This window comes from Camponotus vicinus, unplaced genomic scaffold (genome assembly GCF_025532165.1).
Source record: "Camponotus vicinus isolate PSW18456_S1 unplaced genomic scaffold, iyCamVici1.0 SCAF_4, whole genome shotgun sequence".
Taxonomy (NCBI): domain Eukaryota; kingdom Metazoa; phylum Arthropoda; class Insecta; order Hymenoptera; family Formicidae; genus Camponotus; species Camponotus vicinus.
The window spans coordinates 19,639,357-19,657,573 of record NW_028141976.1 but is presented as its reverse complement, the minus strand read 5'-3'; the positions used below and the strand labels follow the sequence as shown (position 1 = coordinate 19,657,573).

At 30.1% G+C, this 18,217-nt stretch overlaps 1 protein-coding gene across 8 annotated transcripts in view; it reads left to right on the top strand.

Annotated features, from left to right (window-relative positions):
* Window positions 1-5,488: 5,488 nt before the first annotated feature.
* Window positions 5,489-18,217, top strand: part of LOC145970871 (uncharacterized) — a 115,056-nt gene continuing 102,327 nt past the window's right edge. For 3 of the 8 annotated variants that reach the window (XM_083097906.1, XM_083097903.1, XM_083097901.1), the window contains exon 1: window positions 16,940-17,131. The gene's annotated coding sequence lies outside the window, so the exon portion shown is untranslated. Of the gene's footprint in view, window positions 5,975-16,939; window positions 17,132-18,217 lie in introns of those variants that run through there. The other 5 variants (XM_083097908.1, XM_083097904.1, XM_083097907.1 and 2 more) reach the window with 5 other exon arrangements.

The window sequence follows — 18,217 nt, the reverse complement described above, 5'->3', positions numbered from 1 at the left end:
AACGTCAATGCAGCAACAGGCGTTTCTCTCGCTTGACGTAGGAAGAACTATACCGTTATTAAAATTCCCGGACGCTAAATGGACGTCGTCCCTTCATAGCAGCTTGCTGTCATATACAGCCTCATTGTTCGCAATTCGTAACGCGTTTCGTGAGCCCTATTCTCTTTGTTACATCCTGCATCATTGCAGGTCACGCGATTTGCTGTCAGAACGTTGGTTTTACGACAGATATAATCAGGAAGATTCCCGAACATCCGTTCCATGACGATTTGTTTGACTTTTTAGGATACACGATCCTGGAAAAAGCCCGGGAATGTAGAATTTGTAAAACAAGTCACGTGTCGCTTGGCAATAAATTCGCAGCTTTCTTCCGCTGCGATAATCAACGAACAGCCGTGTCGAAGGACGATGCGGTATTGTCTCACATTAAAGTTTCATAGAACGTCCCGCAAAGCAGTGAAATAGTTTTGTTGTTAAAGTGTAGTCACGTGACTATTGCGTCAGGAACACCCCATATGGCAAGAGCCGCAATGAATGTTGATTTATTTTGAGTCTTTCTAATATGAAAGTACTTTAGCAAGTTCTAATCTGCTTTTAATCTGGAGATAAAATGGAGAAAACTTAATTTTCTTAAACTTAGTTCTTTTTTTTATTTGTCTGAAAAAAATTGTACAAGAGAAGCTATATGGATTTGGAGAAATTTTGGGGAGAGAGAGAAAAAGAAAGAGAGAAAAAATTCTGAGATATGGTGAATTAAATTGAGATTTAGGTCATGTAATGTACATTGGTAAAACTACCGAGTTAGAATCCTAAGGGATGTTTCTCGCATTGTGAATTCTGGAATGATTATTTTTTATCTCTTTGTATATCTTTAACGTATACATAAGGAACTTTGTTCGTAGCGAATATTCCGAGTTTCTGCAATCTCATTCTACGAAGAAGCTCGATCTTTCCGGCTCGATCATTCACTGTGGGAAGGTACGAAACTCCATTAGCATGTTCTAGATCTCGGCGGGTCAAGCATAAGATTCTATGAAAAAGATAGAATAAGAAAGAAACAGAGAGAGAGAGAAAGGGGGCGAACATATATATAGAACAATCGATAAATTCAAAACCCCCAGCGGAACATCTATGCGCAGGGAAAAATACGTCTAAAATCCTTGAAAAAGGAGCAGAAGAGAGATTTTTTTCTTTTAATGAAACAAACTACTAACCGTGCTTTTGCTTATCTTATAAACATTTTTTTCGCAGCATTCTTGATAGAATTCAGCGCTACAGAGCTTTGACTTTTAATTGACTTCTTTTGTAGAGTTATGGCTATAATTTTACCATGATAAAAAAGTCTATGACGTATATATCTATGACACAATGAATAATGCACATAAAATTTTATTTTATCAATTCCGAGTTAATCTTTCGAGGCTCACATTAATGATATCAAATAATATTTAAATTTTGCAAATATTAATTGCTGACAAATTTATTTTAATATACAATTTTATATATTTGCAAATTGTATTTGATTCTTTATGATTTCTAGCCACTTTTTGGTTAGTGCACAATTTTTTCTGAAATATCCTATTGGACTTCCATGTTTTTCTAAATCATCCTATAGCGAAGATTCCTAGATATCACGAGCGCATCATCTGTCAGTTAACTAAAGGGCTATTCCTAGATAGAGAAAAAAATTCCCTCTCCCTTTTCTCTTTTAGCGAGGGCACGTTCCGTGAATGCTGGCGCACGCCTGTGGGACCGGAAGAACGCTTTAAAACTGACACGGCCTATTTGTCTGCGGTGACCCCAGCCTCTCTGACAACATGCCGCAGCATTTTCCTAGCTGCCGCCCTCTTTTTCGACATTTTTCAGGATCTCTTCTTCATCCTCCGTTTTCCGTTTGCCTTCCGTCTTCTCCTTTTTTGTCTTTGGCGAGAAGTAAAAGCCAGTCGCGGAAGTCCTTTCAGGCTTTTTTCCGCAGGCGCGATTAATGACACTCGTTTTCTTCTTGGATAGGCGAGCGGTAGGAAAAGGAGAGAGTTGGATCGTCGAGCTTATTTCTACGCAGTTTTTTTATTGATGAACTGACAGTATAAAGTGTGCAGCGATTGAGGTTGAATATAAATCCAGCGTGGGTGTAGAAAATTTCGGAATTCGTTCAGTTTATTTGTCACTGCGTAGATGCGTAATTACTTTCGATATATTACAAAGTAAAATATTAATTGCTCATCAATTTAACTTCCTGCAGTTTTATATGTCTTTTAAATAACATATTGGATATGTTTTATATTTGCTTTCTTTTGTAAAAATGTTCTATCTACCTCTACTTGAACAAATATTTAAGAAAAGGAAATATTTAAACAAATTTAAAATTAAAAATATAAAATAAAAATATTTATTTATTTGTTTTTCGCTTGTTTAATTTAGATAAATGAAACGATCCACTTTTCAAAGGATATTAATTTCTACATTTTTACAAAGAGATAAGAGATCACAGTTAAATTCTTTGCATACCGTTTGTAATAATCACGCGAGATGTTATTCGAATGTAACGTTGTCTCGATGCCTGAATAGGTTTATGCGTTTGCTAATGGACGACGTGTACACGGAATTACATTCTAGGAGTGTAATGCTAATAAACGGCCGATCAAATGAATTAGTGCGGTAATAACGGCACCGACGCAACAAAGCGCGCTTGCATAACGAAACGTCATTCTCGTGAATGTAGAGAAGTCATTAATTAATCAGGCAACTCAAGCTAGTTGTGGAAATAACGTTGGAGACATTATCTAGCTTGAGTAACATCATTTGTTTAATAGATTCATCAGCAGCTTATATCAATAATATTTTTCTCTTTTATCATAGATAGTCTTTTTATTATATAAAAATTTCTTCTTTGTGATATTTATACCACATATTCTTCATACCATATATAATTTGTGAAAAATATTGTAGTATAAGAAGGAAATATTTTTTACTAAAGCATTTATGTATATATTTTTATTAACATAATATATATACAATATTTGCATATGTATATATCTGCAAGATATATTTTCAGATACACAAAATTTCTTAAAGCATAATATGTATCAATAAATATAATATAATTATAGTAATTAGGAATAAAAAGAATTTAATGCAAAAAATCATGGTGCTATTATAAAAATTAGAACATCAAATCGCTCTGTAATAAAAAAAAAGTTATTATTAACATCCAGAGATTTTGTATTAAACTTAATTAAAATATGATCAAATATGTGAAATATTATAGGAGCATATCAAGTTTTTTTTACATTCACTCTTTTTATGTATAACGAATGGGTTAAATTTATCCTCTTTTGCCCTTTCAATAATTAAAATTTGCTATCAAGTGATTTAAAATAATATCAATTGATTGCTAAAATGTATATGCATATCTGGATTATAAAATCAAAAACAGTTAATACTAATAACTTTGTTATTACAGTAAGTTTTTAATAAGCATATATTTTATAGCAAATTTTAAAATTACAGATATACAGGGTTTAGCAGAAGTGTGGAAACCCCTTAATATTTCGAAAAATACGCATTTTAAAAAAAAATGTTTCATACAAAAGTTATAGGGTTTTATGTGGCGCATTACACAGCAACATTATTATGACCTCGAATAGCGTTGTCAAGGTTATGTGAAGGTCACCTCCAACTTTTTAAATGGGACACCCTATATGCTTTTGCATATTCTTGTAGCTCATCTCGAGAGCTTTCCAAAACACTATAATTAAGTTAGTTTTTATTAAGTACTTTCCGAGTTATGAGGCTTGAAATCATTTCTTAATTTTACATAAACCATAAAATATCTTGTAAAATATTCATTTTTCGATTATCTTACCTTAATACTTTTATGTACAAAATAATGAGAGGAATCAATTGGTGTAAAGAAAAAACATAGTTGTTTTTAAGAAAAAATATGTAATTTGCAATTAACAACTACATATTTTTTCTTAAAAACAACTGTGTGTTTTCTTTACACTAATTGATTCCTCTCATTATTTTGTACATAAAAGTATTAAGGTAAGATAATCGAAAAATGAATATTTTACAAGATATTTTATGGTTTATGTAAAATTAAGAAATGATTTGAAGCCTCATAACTCGGAAAGTACTTAATGAAAACTAACTTAATTATAGTGTTTTGGAAAGCTCTCGAGATAAGCTATAAGAATATGCAAAAGCATATAGGGTGTCCCATTTAAAAAGTTGGAGGTGACCTTCACATAATCTTGACAACGCTATTCGAGGTCATAATAATGTTGCTGTGTAATGCGCCACATAAAACCCTATAACTTTTGTATGAAACATTTTTTTTTAAAATGCGTATTTTTCGAAATATTAAGGGGTTTCCACACTTTTGCTAAACCCTGTATATTATTTAATCATTGTTAGATTACATCTGACTTTATACATAAAAAAAATAGTTTTTTTGTGATTTTATATTATATTATGAAAAATATATAATTTACTATTATCATTTCTTTTTTTCAAATTATTTCATCCCGAAAAATGTAGTTTTAATAAAACAAGGAAAAATAAAATAAGCGACAATATTCACAGTAAATTGAGTTTTATTATATATGTAGAGAGAGATTCATTTTATATATTAATTTATTATATTATAACAAAGAAAAAAATTTTTTAACGTTAAATAAAATTATCTCTTTCCAAAGTTAAAAATTTGTGAAGCGTGAATAATAATATTAAATTAATTTATAAATTGTTTTCTAAGTAAAATCAAATAAATTTTGTTTTTTAAATAAACATTAGATATTATTTTATTTGCCAATTTATCAACATTAATTTGAAATGTAAGGTACAAAATATTCAACATTAATTTCTATTATAAAATAATGTATAAAATATTAAATATTTCGAGCTTATGTATGTTTGACCTTTACAGCGTATGGTATGTTATTGTTATCACAGGCGCTCGGCGTGTTGTCATTTATGCGGCGACACTCGAGCAAGGTAGTAGAGACGTCATCAAATTTCTTTTCAAAACGCGATCGCGATAAATGTAGAATAATTCTATAATTATAATAATTAACACTTAATTAACTTTCGATTGTACCATGACGATAACGTTTTATCGAAGTGTATATTTTTCGCGATTTATTTATTCATAATATCAACTAGGAATAGAAGTGCGTGATGGAGATCAAAATTATAAATTATTGTTTTGAGATTTTTACGGATAATAATTATTTCTCTTATAATATTTGATAAATACGAACTACATTTCGATATCTTAATTTTTTTCGCCGGTTTAAATGTAAATGTTTTATTCGCATTGAGAACATAATAAAACGCAAAAAGCAGGATTAAGTGTTTAACATAATGAAAGGTGATATACCAACCGCTTCATTATAATAATTAATTCTAGAAACATAGTATATTCGTTATATATATATTTTAGATTTTAGTAGAACGTAAAATATTTCGGTGAATTAAATGTGTTTGGTCTTGACAGTGTGTAGCGCGCTATTGTTTACATTGGTTGGCCTTGTTATCATTCGCTCGGCGACACTCGAGTAACAAAGTCATGATACAAGACGCTCCATATATTATCGAATTCTTTTCAGAAATGCGATTATAATAAATATCGAGGCATAATTCTTTATGATTACAATTAATGATTAATTAATTTTTGATAAACGATGTAAAACTGTATTGCGAAAGTAGGATTATTCGTTGTGTTTTTCTCTTCACATTTAATCCTTATTCGAAGTTACCTCATCGACTCGGAGTACGATTCTTGAAATTCGGGAGTGCCGTGCAAAGTGGAAAATCGCGCGTTTAAATGTGGAAGTGTAAAGTGTCGAGTATTTAAGTGCAGCTCTTCAAAATGTCACTGATCTCTTTCCTGACAATTCTGACAATCTCAGTGGAGGAAGAAATCTAAGAGGAAAGGCGTCGGGAGCATCGGCAGAGCAACTTGGGCTATGTATTTATTATCTATTATCTATTATTATCTATTAGTTTTATAAAAATCATAAATCATACATATGTATTAATTCAATTTATTTATTTGAATGGCTTAAACAAGGGAAAATAAAAAAAGACTTTTATATAAATTTTATCAAAGTTTCTATTTAAAGAAAATAGTTGAGAACAAAATTATTCCATGTATTTATCTACTTATTATTGCACATATCAGATATAAAATATGTGTGACGTATACAATAATAATTTTTTGAAATATTAGTTATTTTGATTCTACTATAATTTGGATTTTATATGTGTATGTTAAAGATTAAAGTAGCTCTAATGTCATCAACTCTGCTATTGCGCATCGTCGGTGAGTTATAAACTTTTATTTTATTTTAAGATAATGGATTTATAGAGATTGTAGATATAAATTATAGTTTGCAGATAGATTCATTATACCTTAAAATAGATGGGCTAGAACAAATTACATTAAAAAAACTTTAATAGTTTTCTAAATTAAATCAAATAATTTTTAATATTCTCTTTCGACATACAATATTCATATTGTAAAAGTAAATTAGAACTTAAATTCTAAAGAAGAAATAAATTTTTTTTTCAGTTGGTAAATTTTATTTAATTTGTTTGATAAAAAATAATTTTATAAATTGTATATAATAGTAATAACTTATTTTTATAATACGCAATACTTTTATAATACGCAATGCTAATTTATTTTCTAGACTTTCGAAACTTGTTTAGTAGAAACTGAGTCTCAAACTTTGCTTTAATTGATATATAAAGCCAAGTTATCTATTAATTGAATTATAATATAATAATATGGACATTTTTTTTATTTTATTTTATTATAAATTTTACATTATATATATATATATATATATATATATATATATATATATATTGTACATATATATGCGGATTTATTGTACTTTTTATTATCAGCTTATTCATGTCTTGTGTGTATGTCATTTATTTATATCTTATATTTATTAAATTCTATTAACTGGAAATTATCATTACTCATTTGCAAAATAATTTGTGTGAGCAATGATGTTATTTTTCGCACCCGCTTACATATTAGGATATTTGAGCAGCATTTGGCGCAATGCATATTTTTTTTATGTTTGAAAGAAAGTTTTAGAACTTTCGAACGCGTTTTATAATTAATTTCAGTCCGTGCAGTTTAAAGATTAAAGAAATTCTGCCAACTTGTACGGCTGCCAAGGATTGTGTTTTGTTTCAAAGAGAGAACCGTAATTTTGTGTAAATATCAGAATGACAAGGCAAACGGAAATGTAAGCAATTGACTGGAGAAAACATTGGAAATAGGAACATTTAGAAAGGGATAGAAATAGTGCGAAGAACGTCACTGATTGTTGGCTGCGAGGACATATTTTATTATCTGAGTAAATAAAATTTTGTATCGTTATGGAAGCCTATACAGACAGAAAGAGAGAGAAAATTTGCGCGGTAGTTGATTTTGCCGAAAAAATATTTGCTATTTTTATTTGCAGAAATCACTATTCTCTCAGTCGGAATCATTTTATTTCTGGCAATACTTTTTCTCGTTTTCATTGCATACTCGTGCGTTATGTTATGCTTCATCCTTTCTTCACTTCTGTTTATTTTTTATTCTCGTGTGGGATTTGCGCTCGCAAATCGACGTTGCGAAAATTAGGCGGATATCGATAATAGAGATACGAGAAGAAAGAAACGCGTAAAATGCTGCAAGAGCGCGCGTGTTTCTGTCATTCGGATGTTTCGACAGATTTGTTTGCGCGCACGCACACGTCACTATTTAATTTATCTTATTCTCATCAAAACCCCAAAACTATAGCGATATGCGTTTTGTCCCGCGAATCGGATTTAGATAAAAATTTATCAATACGACCTCGAAACTCTTCCGGGCGTGGGAAAGTTCTATAGAATAAATTCCATTTCGTACACAAATTTGTCCGATTCAGCGATTTCACTCCATAGTGAATTCAAAGGACGTGTTTTGTGCACACAATAAACTTCACATTTACTCTCTGTCAATATTAATCGTCGACTTTTTCGAGTTTATTTTAAGAAACACAGAGAAAAGAGAGATAATGATTACGATAATAATATCGGAATAAATAAATAAATTAATTAATTAATAATTAATAAATAAAAAGCACAATATTTGATTATACACACAAATATTTGAACAAAAATTTTTAATTTAAACAAACCAGCATAGTATGTTGTAAATACTGTTAGTAGTATGATTCAATTTTTGTAACATTGATGGTATATATCGATATATTCGTCTATATATATTCGTGTTTTATTTATACTAGTAGCAATGCGAAATATTGCGGTGATCACAAATAATAATTTACTTGTTCTAATAATATACATCGTATATTCATAAAAATTTCTTATGATTTAAACGATAAAGGAATACTCGCATGTTTATGCTATATGTTTAAATTTTAGCTAGTGTATATAAAGAGATATAAATGTAAGAAATAAGTGAAATATTACATAATTTATGATAAATATATATGAATACAAATAATTGGCTAATACAAAGTTTTGTTCGTTATTGTTATTATTAACTGGATCGTGTAAGTTTTTATTTTTATTTTTAATTAATAAATATTATGTTTTATGAAATAGAAATAATTCTATTTTTCTGAAATGATATAAATTAAAATATTATTAATTTTTAATTCAATAGTAATATAATCATATACAATAGTAATATAATCATGAAAAGTTATAAGTTCTTTCTAGAACAACATTTAAAATATGTTAAAATTTTTATCAATAAAACATAAGTTCTAATAACATTCGGAAAAGGAAAGAAAAGCTAAAAAAACAGTTCGAGAAAGCATTATTACTAGCAAATAGAGTGCATTTTATTGTGCATCCGTTATTATCATAGTACACATTCTGTTATATTCCCTTTTTTCGAGAAATAACATCAAAAAATCACGTGCAGATGTTTGCACGAGAATCATTCAGCCGGTAACTTTAAAGCATGAAACCGGATCGAAAAGCTGTAACTTCACCATTGGGTCCATTATGAAAGATATATGTGCATATACGTGCACATATGTATTCGTGGATATTAGATACCGTGGTAGTTGATGGATGGGAATGTTTGTATGCTTCATATAAAAATAAAAGAATAATCGAGAATGAAATTTCAAAGAAGAAAGCTGAGAACCTTTGGATTCATCGTTTTCTGTCGCATTTACGCAACTTTCACACCGCATTCCTTCGAAATTGCATGTATGGAAGGATATAATATAGAAGGATGCAGAACCAGAGCATGATTCACACTATTATCACCTAATTACTTTCTCTTCTGAGATACTATTTAAAGTGAATCTACATGAAAAAATTGCTCAGAATTATTGTAGTATAACGTTTGTACAATAATTATAAATATTTTTATATAAAATATTTTTTTTATAAATTTTAAAATATTTCTTTATAAACTTCTTTACATTCTTGAAAAGTTAAAAGTTTTACAGAATTCGTAGATATTGACAATAGTTTTTATTAAAAACTTGAATACTTTGATATTTTTATGTATATTTATGACAATATAAATCAATATATATAATTTTTCCTTTTTTGCAAATTTTCATTTAATGGAATTGTATAGTAGTTTCCATTTCTCTAATTCTCATTTTGTTCAACAACGTGTTTTTGTGAGAAATCCGATTAAATAACCGCATAATTGCTCATCGAGATTGGCTTAAATCCCCTAATCGTTCCAATATGCATTGCTCCAAACCACAAACGACAGAGAGATCCGCCTAATCGCTAATTCAGTCTGGACAGAACAATTAATCGGGCCGGAGTTTCGTAAACACAGACAGACTTCGATAGAATGCTTTGCAAATTGACCGATGAATTAGACTGAATTAAGATCGAAGCGAATTCCATTGATTACAAAGACGAATTCAAGAGTTTTGCGGTCCAATATGAGCGAGAATTCGGGATTCGGTTTGCTCGTGAATGGCTAGTGAAGAACCCGAAGAGGCCGCATCGACCACGACAAGGCAATTTGCACGGATGAATGGAGAGACCGGACGCAATGATAGCGGTTCCCGACCACTCTTGCGGTCATCAGGAGACGTCTAGCAATAGGGGTCAGCCGGTTAGACAAGCTGCTTGGCTTCTGTGCACATGACAATGCTCGAGCTTGTCTCTGCTAAGGACTACGACACTACGCGACATCGCTTGCAACCTAACGGAGTCGGGCTGATGGAGATGCGTGTTAGATCAACGCGACAAGCCAGCGAATGTTAGTAGATATTAACGTGCGGAACACGTAATTAGCGAGAAGGGCGATTATCGCTAATGGAAGTGCGTTGTATGGAAAGGATGAGGCAGCGCGGGAACGTGAAATTCGTATTTGCACGTCCCCGTCGCACAAATCGGATCGTTGTTATCCTATTGGGTGCACATCATCCCTTCTTGTATTACATTTCTGTAAAAGAAAAATAATAGATTTTTTAATTCTTTTTTAAGAAAAGTCTGTTGAATTATTTAAAACTTCTGTAGACATACATTTGACAAATTAAGGTGTTTTCATGAAAATTTAATCTCTTCTTTTGTGAGAAAAAATTAATATATATCAATATTGATTATTATTATAGTAATATTCTTCATAAAAAACTAAAAATTTTCTTTTTAACAAAAAATACTGAAACTAAATATATAAATTTTTTAGAAATAGATAAAAAATTGTAACTAAATAAATATATAATAATATATTCGAACAATATATCTAACCTTACAAAATATATTTACAAAATATATTTACCTCTTACATATTATACAAAATATATAAATTTGATGTTAAGATAAAAATTATCGTGCAATTAAATTTTTGTTATAGTGTTTAGCATTTGATATAAACAATATTGCAAAAATTTAGATTTTTTAAATATGTGTATCAAGAGGACAGGATATCGATCAATTTTACTATTGTTCCATTAAAAAAAATAGCCACTGAAAAGTGTTTTCTAGCGGCAATATTATCTCGAAGCTAATAGAAAAGATGCATTCCCTGCACTTACTGCGATAGCCGTTTACTGTCTCGCAAAAACACGAAAACGGTTGGAGCGCTAGATACAGAAATGTTGCAGCCATTCTCGAAAACGAGAATGTTGCGTATAAAAGGGAGAAATGGATGACATCTCGAGGGAGGATAAGAGCGTTTGTAGAGCTAGAAATGGGAAGAGAGCGCACGCGCACATGAGCACGATGTCGAAAAATAGAATTCAATGTCTGCTTTAGTGATTTGCAAAAACACTTTTCCAATATTGACTATGCGAAACACGTTCGAGATATTTCTCTCTATCATGCCTTACCGCCGCTTATTATTTATGGTCCCTATGCGAGGTAATATAGGATAATATTATGGTAAAAGTATATAGATAAAAGCACACACTTGCCTTTGTTGTTACACATCGTACAATTACGATTGCGCAGGAACTTACTCGTTGACATTGTCAAATAATTTTGCTAAACCGCAAAAAAGTCTGACGAAATTCGAATAAATTACCTTTTCTCTTTACAGTCCTTTCATTTTCGCATTTTGGCATCTTAAAGCTGGTCTTTGAAAAGAAGAGTTATTTTGGCTGTTCTACATCGGTAAGGGTTGAGTTCATTTGGAAATGGGGTCACGGGAAAGTATTATAAGAAAATTGTTATTATGTAATCTTCGAATGAAAAGAATTATTTTAATAAAAAATGTTGAGCGTATCTGTGTTATAATTTAAATCTGAATGGAATTAAAACTATTTGGCCCAACATATTTTTACGTAATAATTATATAACATTTTGTAATCTGCATGACATAACCGATTGAAGAAGTAGATATATACAAATCGCTGAATATTGATATAATTCGTGATATAATTTCTCAAAAGAACACAGAAGAATAGGATATTAAAAAAATATATAAGGATGGAACGTAACATATAATTATGTGCTAAATTTTAATTTAAAAATAATTAAAGCAATATTAAAAATATTAAAATTATATAATCAAGATTTTCTTAAAGTTTTTTTTTAAGATATTATGTTGCTGAAAAATCTTTCTACATACAAGAAATATATATTATGACACCTATTATTTTACATATTAATAAAGTTTCTTCTTCGTGTGTGTTATATTTGTGCAGAAAATGCGAAAAGAATTAAACTTTTAATAGTCTCTTCTGAGATGTTCTAAAATGTTTCTGTCTTGTATAAAATTGTGATATAATGAAATAAAAATGAAACCATCATGGAAAAATAAATTAAATGTTGATTTGAAATAATTTCGAATTGCAAATATTTTTTTTTATTTTAATTTTTAATTTTTTTTAAATTTTTATCTTATTTTGATTTTTATTTTTACAAATTGTTTGTTTGAAGTACGGAAATTATGTAGCAAAAATTTGGTTACTTCTAAAATAATAATTCTTAGGAAATCGGAGTGCAATATAAGAGACGTAGAATAAGTAATCACGAGAAAAGCACGACAAGAAGAGTGAGGATTCAAGAAAGATAAACGACGAAATGAAATATCTTACCGGGAAATTAAAATGCCAGATTGCCATGAGAGAGAGAGAGAGAAAGAGACGGAAAGAGAAAAACAAAATATAAGACACAGAGAGTTCCGCTTACTTATTTATTCCATTATAGAACAAGCCGCATGATATTCTAACGCGCAGGTGAGAGGCGCATCAATGCATTTTCTTCGCGCGCTATTGCGTTCGCATTGCGAAAATTTACAGAGAACTCGACACCCATATCTCCGGTTTTGCGAGAACGAATGAAAACTACATTGAAAGATGAGCTGCAGATTTTGAATAAAGAAATTACATCTTGTGAAGCATACTATGTGGATTTTCCGATAAAAAGAAGAATGCGGCAAAAAAAAAATTATTACATATATACACATTATTTTAAATATATATTTAATAAATATAATAAAATTTTCACACTAAAAATATTAATATAACAATTTGTGTCAAATGTATTAAAAGAAAACTGTTTAAACTAAACGAGATAAATGTCCGGATTATAATTTTATATTTAATATAATTATTCAAATTTAGTTAAAATGTAACGAGATGGACAGTAAAAGGAAAATTTTAGCAGATTATCGGAATATTACTGCCCATTAAATATTTAACCTCTCTATTATTTGATTACATGTTATCACAGTCATTTCGCATATTCTAGAAATTTTGATCCTAATTTACAATACGTCCCGTACCTGCTATTATTTAATGCACAAAATTTTGTTTGTATTGACATGTGTCATTGCTATATAAATTGGTGACATTTATTCTAAAATATGTTAAATAAAAAATTTTATTGCATGAAACTAGTTTATATATTCGTTTAGGCATATCACCTCGAAATATTAATTATACAAGAAGGTAATTTCAATCAAAACAAATTTTGTTTCTTCAAAATTTAATTTAATTTTGGAAAACAGTTTTGTAGCAGTTAAGTAAAAAATGTATTTATATCATATTATATACGATATAGAGCGCATAGTCATTAATAGAATTGCAGCAAAAAAAGTAATCGTATATATACTCTTCACGATACAAAAGGTTAATGGAGGAGAAATATGATAATTGAAGATTTTACGAGTGAGAAAATTGTAATAAAATATTTTTTATAAAAATAAATTCTATTTTACAGAGAAATTTTTTTTAGAAATTTTATCACGACTGGTTGTAATTATTTTAATATGAGTCATAAAATAAGTATTTATCAGATTTATTTTGATTGCAATAACATATATTATCTTGAATATACTTTTGCTAAAAATAATAATTACAAATTCAAATTATTCGTTAAGTAAAAATATAACGTTCAAAATAAAATAATCTTTATTTATCAAACGAGCAAATGAAAGTTTGCAACTATAGTTCCGCTAATAATAATTAATTTAACTACTAATATTATATAAACATTATAATAATTGTTTTCTGCAATTTCCTATCTCTGCGCACGATTGTCATCTCTGTCAATTATCGGAAATCCTCATTGCTAAAAGCAAACGATTACATTGCGGTCGTGAAATTATTGTCTTCATTATTCACGTCGTCTGCAATTTGCGAATTGCAAAGCATTCTTGTTGAAATCAGTTTTTCAATTTGTTTAATTTATTCGGCGCAGCTTCTATGGAACAATCGAAAAGTTTTCTCGGGTCTGTCGACGCTCCTCATTGATTTCTAAAGCTGTAGGAGGGCTTTCTTATTATTCGGATGCACTGATGTTAAAGTCGCGAAGTAGAGTGTTAACACGGAATCCGCTTTACGTTCTTGATTTCTCTCGTAAAACTAAAGTTTCAACACAATCCGCGTTCACAGGTCATCTAAGGAAATTTAGACGGATTGTAAAAAGATGGTTTTAATGGTCTTTTCTTTATTTAGTGATAATTTATTTAGTGATAATAGTATGGAAGGATTTGCAATAAATTTATATCGTTGCCATTTTATAAATCTTTTTTAAAACAATGTTGTGTATGTTTTAAACAAAAAAATTCTTTTTTATAAATACTATAATTATCTTTATAGAAATAAACTAAGCATTTTGAATAATATTAATTAATTCAAAAGGTCCTAAGAAATAACACATGCTTAAGAAAGTAATACTACTAATTTTTAAAAATAAAGAAATTCTTTTGTAAAATATAATAAAAATCTTGAAAAATTTAGATTGAAATATAATCTCCGTGTATAAAAATTTAATTCATTTGAATTATAACTTCAAACATTCGTAAACATATAAATCTCCAAACTTAAAACTTGGACAAAAAAAAAGAAGTTTGAAAAAATTTTCATATATGTATATATGTAAATATTATATAAAAATTAACATCAATAATTGTCAAGCAATCAAATAATCCTTGTCAAAGAGTATCATCTTGCTATCTATCTCGATGTATCTAAAGCAATAACGCTGCAATTTGTCATGCCAGCTACATGACGTATCACTGACCACAACCGGAACTACAAATTACAAAGCTACCGCAACAATTAACCCAAAGAGGCGCTAACGGTTAGAGTAGTTTCAGTTCTGCAAGGCCTATTAACAAGGTATTTTGTCGACATTCCGATTGTTTGAATTAATCCAGATCAATATAACATTTGAGGTTTTAGAATAAATTTGGAGTAAGATTTTTATAAACAGAATAAGTAGAATAAGATTTTATGGGGATTATTAATTTCTTTGGTAATATTAATTTCTCATAAATATCAATTTTAATATAAAGAGAAAATAAGCCCATATTTGACAAGAACAAGGAGTATAGGAGTATCTCGTTATCTCGTAACGAGTTTTGTAACATACGTGCAACATCTATAACATTTTGTAATTTAATGTAAGAAGAAGGAAGATTTTTTAATTGGATAGAAAGTGATTGGACGTGTGTATTCAAACTTTTTCTTTCCTTATGGATAATTTGATGGTAGATTTCTAATTTGTAGTTCGACGAGTCGTTTGTTGAGTCACGATACATCACGTGCAGAGCCAGACTGATGAACGGTTATAACCATCAGTCGGCCAACATACAGCACTTCCAGGAAAAAATATGAATAAAGGAAAAATTATAATCAGATTGACTGCAAAATTATCATAAATATATTTTACACGTTTTGATAAAATTTATATATATATATATATATATTAAAAGTTGTTTAAAGAAAATTATTAAACTTTCAGTTGCGAATTTTACAAAATTTTTTGGAAAATATTTAGTTTTGTAATAATACAATCACTATAAAAATTTCTCAATATAACATTGTTTTAAGATGAAAATAATCTGAAAAAATTCAATCAATGTTTAAAGAGACTAAAATAAGTAAGCGAATAAAAAATGATTGCTTCAAATTAATTAGAAACCGACAATGAAACACAGTAGTTTATGTGCCATAGCTTATATATACTATATATATCGATATTTTATGGTAGCTGAAGGCTATTTATTTTTGGCAACTGCTAAAGTTTAGTGAAAATATAAAATTCAATCGTGTGAATGAAGGCAGTGCCTCGAAAAATTCCATTTTCCTTTACATCGCGGTATCGTACAAGTGAAAACACTGGTAAAGCTTATTTATGATTATACATTTTGTAATAATATCAGTTTGATGATGAAATGACTTATCGGAAATTTCGCATAAGATGAGATGGAAGAGTGTTAATTTATATTTTCGATGATTGCATGACATTACTGGATCAACATTTAAACTCGCGTTTCTGATATTTTCTTGATAGCAAACATATTATTTAAATGTAATTATTCTGCCGAAATTATTGATATATTTTTAATGGAAACAATTGCAAATAATTATAATTCAGAGAAAATAATAATATTCAACAATTAAGTTAATTATGTAATTACTTTTTAAATTAAAATTTCCTATTTTTGCAGTTATTTTTAAAAATGTGATATTTTGATATATAATATAGTGACTGCAAATTGACGTTAAAGAGTCTGTGTGTCACAAGCGGAATTTTTTAAAAATATCCAAGCCATTCGCTTTTCCAGATGTATCATGATTTAGAGAAACGTGAACCAATTACTCAGACCGTCCTCTCCGGAACTGACCATCAATTCCATCCAACCAACTATCGTCAGCAACACTTTTCTCACGGGAAGAGACAACTTATTCGATCGCTACCGTGACATATACGCGGCCATTCGGGCCAAGCCCTCGCGAAATCATTCACGGAGACCTCTCACTCTCCCCACGTACCTCTCAGAGTACGAGCCTTCACGGCGGGGGAATAGGAGAAAATCATGAAAAGTACGAATGTGCGAACGAGAGCGAACACATTCGTTGTGCACGCGAGCAAGCGAGAGAAGAGAGATCATTCTCTTCTCTCTCTTCCTCTTTTTCTCTCTCTGGTCTCAACTTGGCGAATGTCCTGGTAGCGAGAGAAGTCGCCAGTGTCTCGGTAGACCTCCATCTGGTACAGCGGGCTGAGAGCCTCTTCGGGGATCATCTATCCGGGGATCGTTCGCGTGCCGCCTGGCAGATCGCCGTGTGCCAGGTTCTTCTTGCTTTTGTATTCCCTTTTTTTCTTTTTTTTCCGTTGCTTTCGTTCCCTAAAGCGGATGTAACGCGGTCGATACTCGTGAGAACGAGAGCGTGTGAGTTGGAATTGTAAATAGTATCGAATACGTAGAGGTTGTATTGTGGCGCACGTTCGAAATCGAGTTTGGCGCTTGTCGCGATCAATTTAAGCAGGAGATGACGAACGGAAATTTTCTGCATTTTTATTTTAGTGCAACGCTAAAACTTATTTCCCGAGTACGCTTTATTCGAACCGTGGCTTTCGATATAGTATGTCCGATCGATATTCCATGTGGATTGAAATTGATGACAGCTATCTCAAATTGCTTCTAGTAACACAATGCTTAAATTAACGGCTCAACATGACTGCATTTAATCTGCATCTATGTGTGTTTAATTTGTATCTGTATCAATAAAATGAACGTATATATATTTCAACGACTAGGAAAATAACTAAAAGATTTAAATTCCTAAAAAGTTTATACGGAGCATCAAAATTTGTACCTTATAATATTTATTTAATAATATTTTTTGGATTTAAAATTAGTTATGCAATTGATGTGTACATATCTATTATAATTATAAACGCATTTATATCTATTATTTCTTTGTTATATTTCTGCAGTAACGTAAATGATTGCAAAATTCAATACATAATCCCAACAAAGATATGTATAATACCTGTTGTGCGTATCAAAAAAATGATTACTCCGAGAAATTCATTCATTTTTCCTTCGTGTAATAAACACGAATAAAGTAAATGCGAATGTGAATACGAAAATTATAAAATTATAATGATACTATGCATCATGTGTGAGCATGCAATTTAATTCGATAGTTGACTGTATTAGGCTCGCTACGTGTTATGCTACTGCCCATGATCGTCGAGTTCTAATCGGGAGGAAATAATTTGTTTGGCTGCACCCGGGTTATACATAGGGATTGGCTGTAGATGATCGATAGCTGTATATTGGACTGTGTTGCCATGCTTGTATGCACGCGGAAATTAGCGATTACTTACGCGTATTATCGCTAAAACGATGTGGTAACAGAAGAAAATTTGTTTAATGACAAATTCGACGAAAATTCGATTTGCGGAAATAAAAATGCAAATTAGAATAAATTTAATATCTCAAAAAGTTAAAGTAGATATAAATTATAAA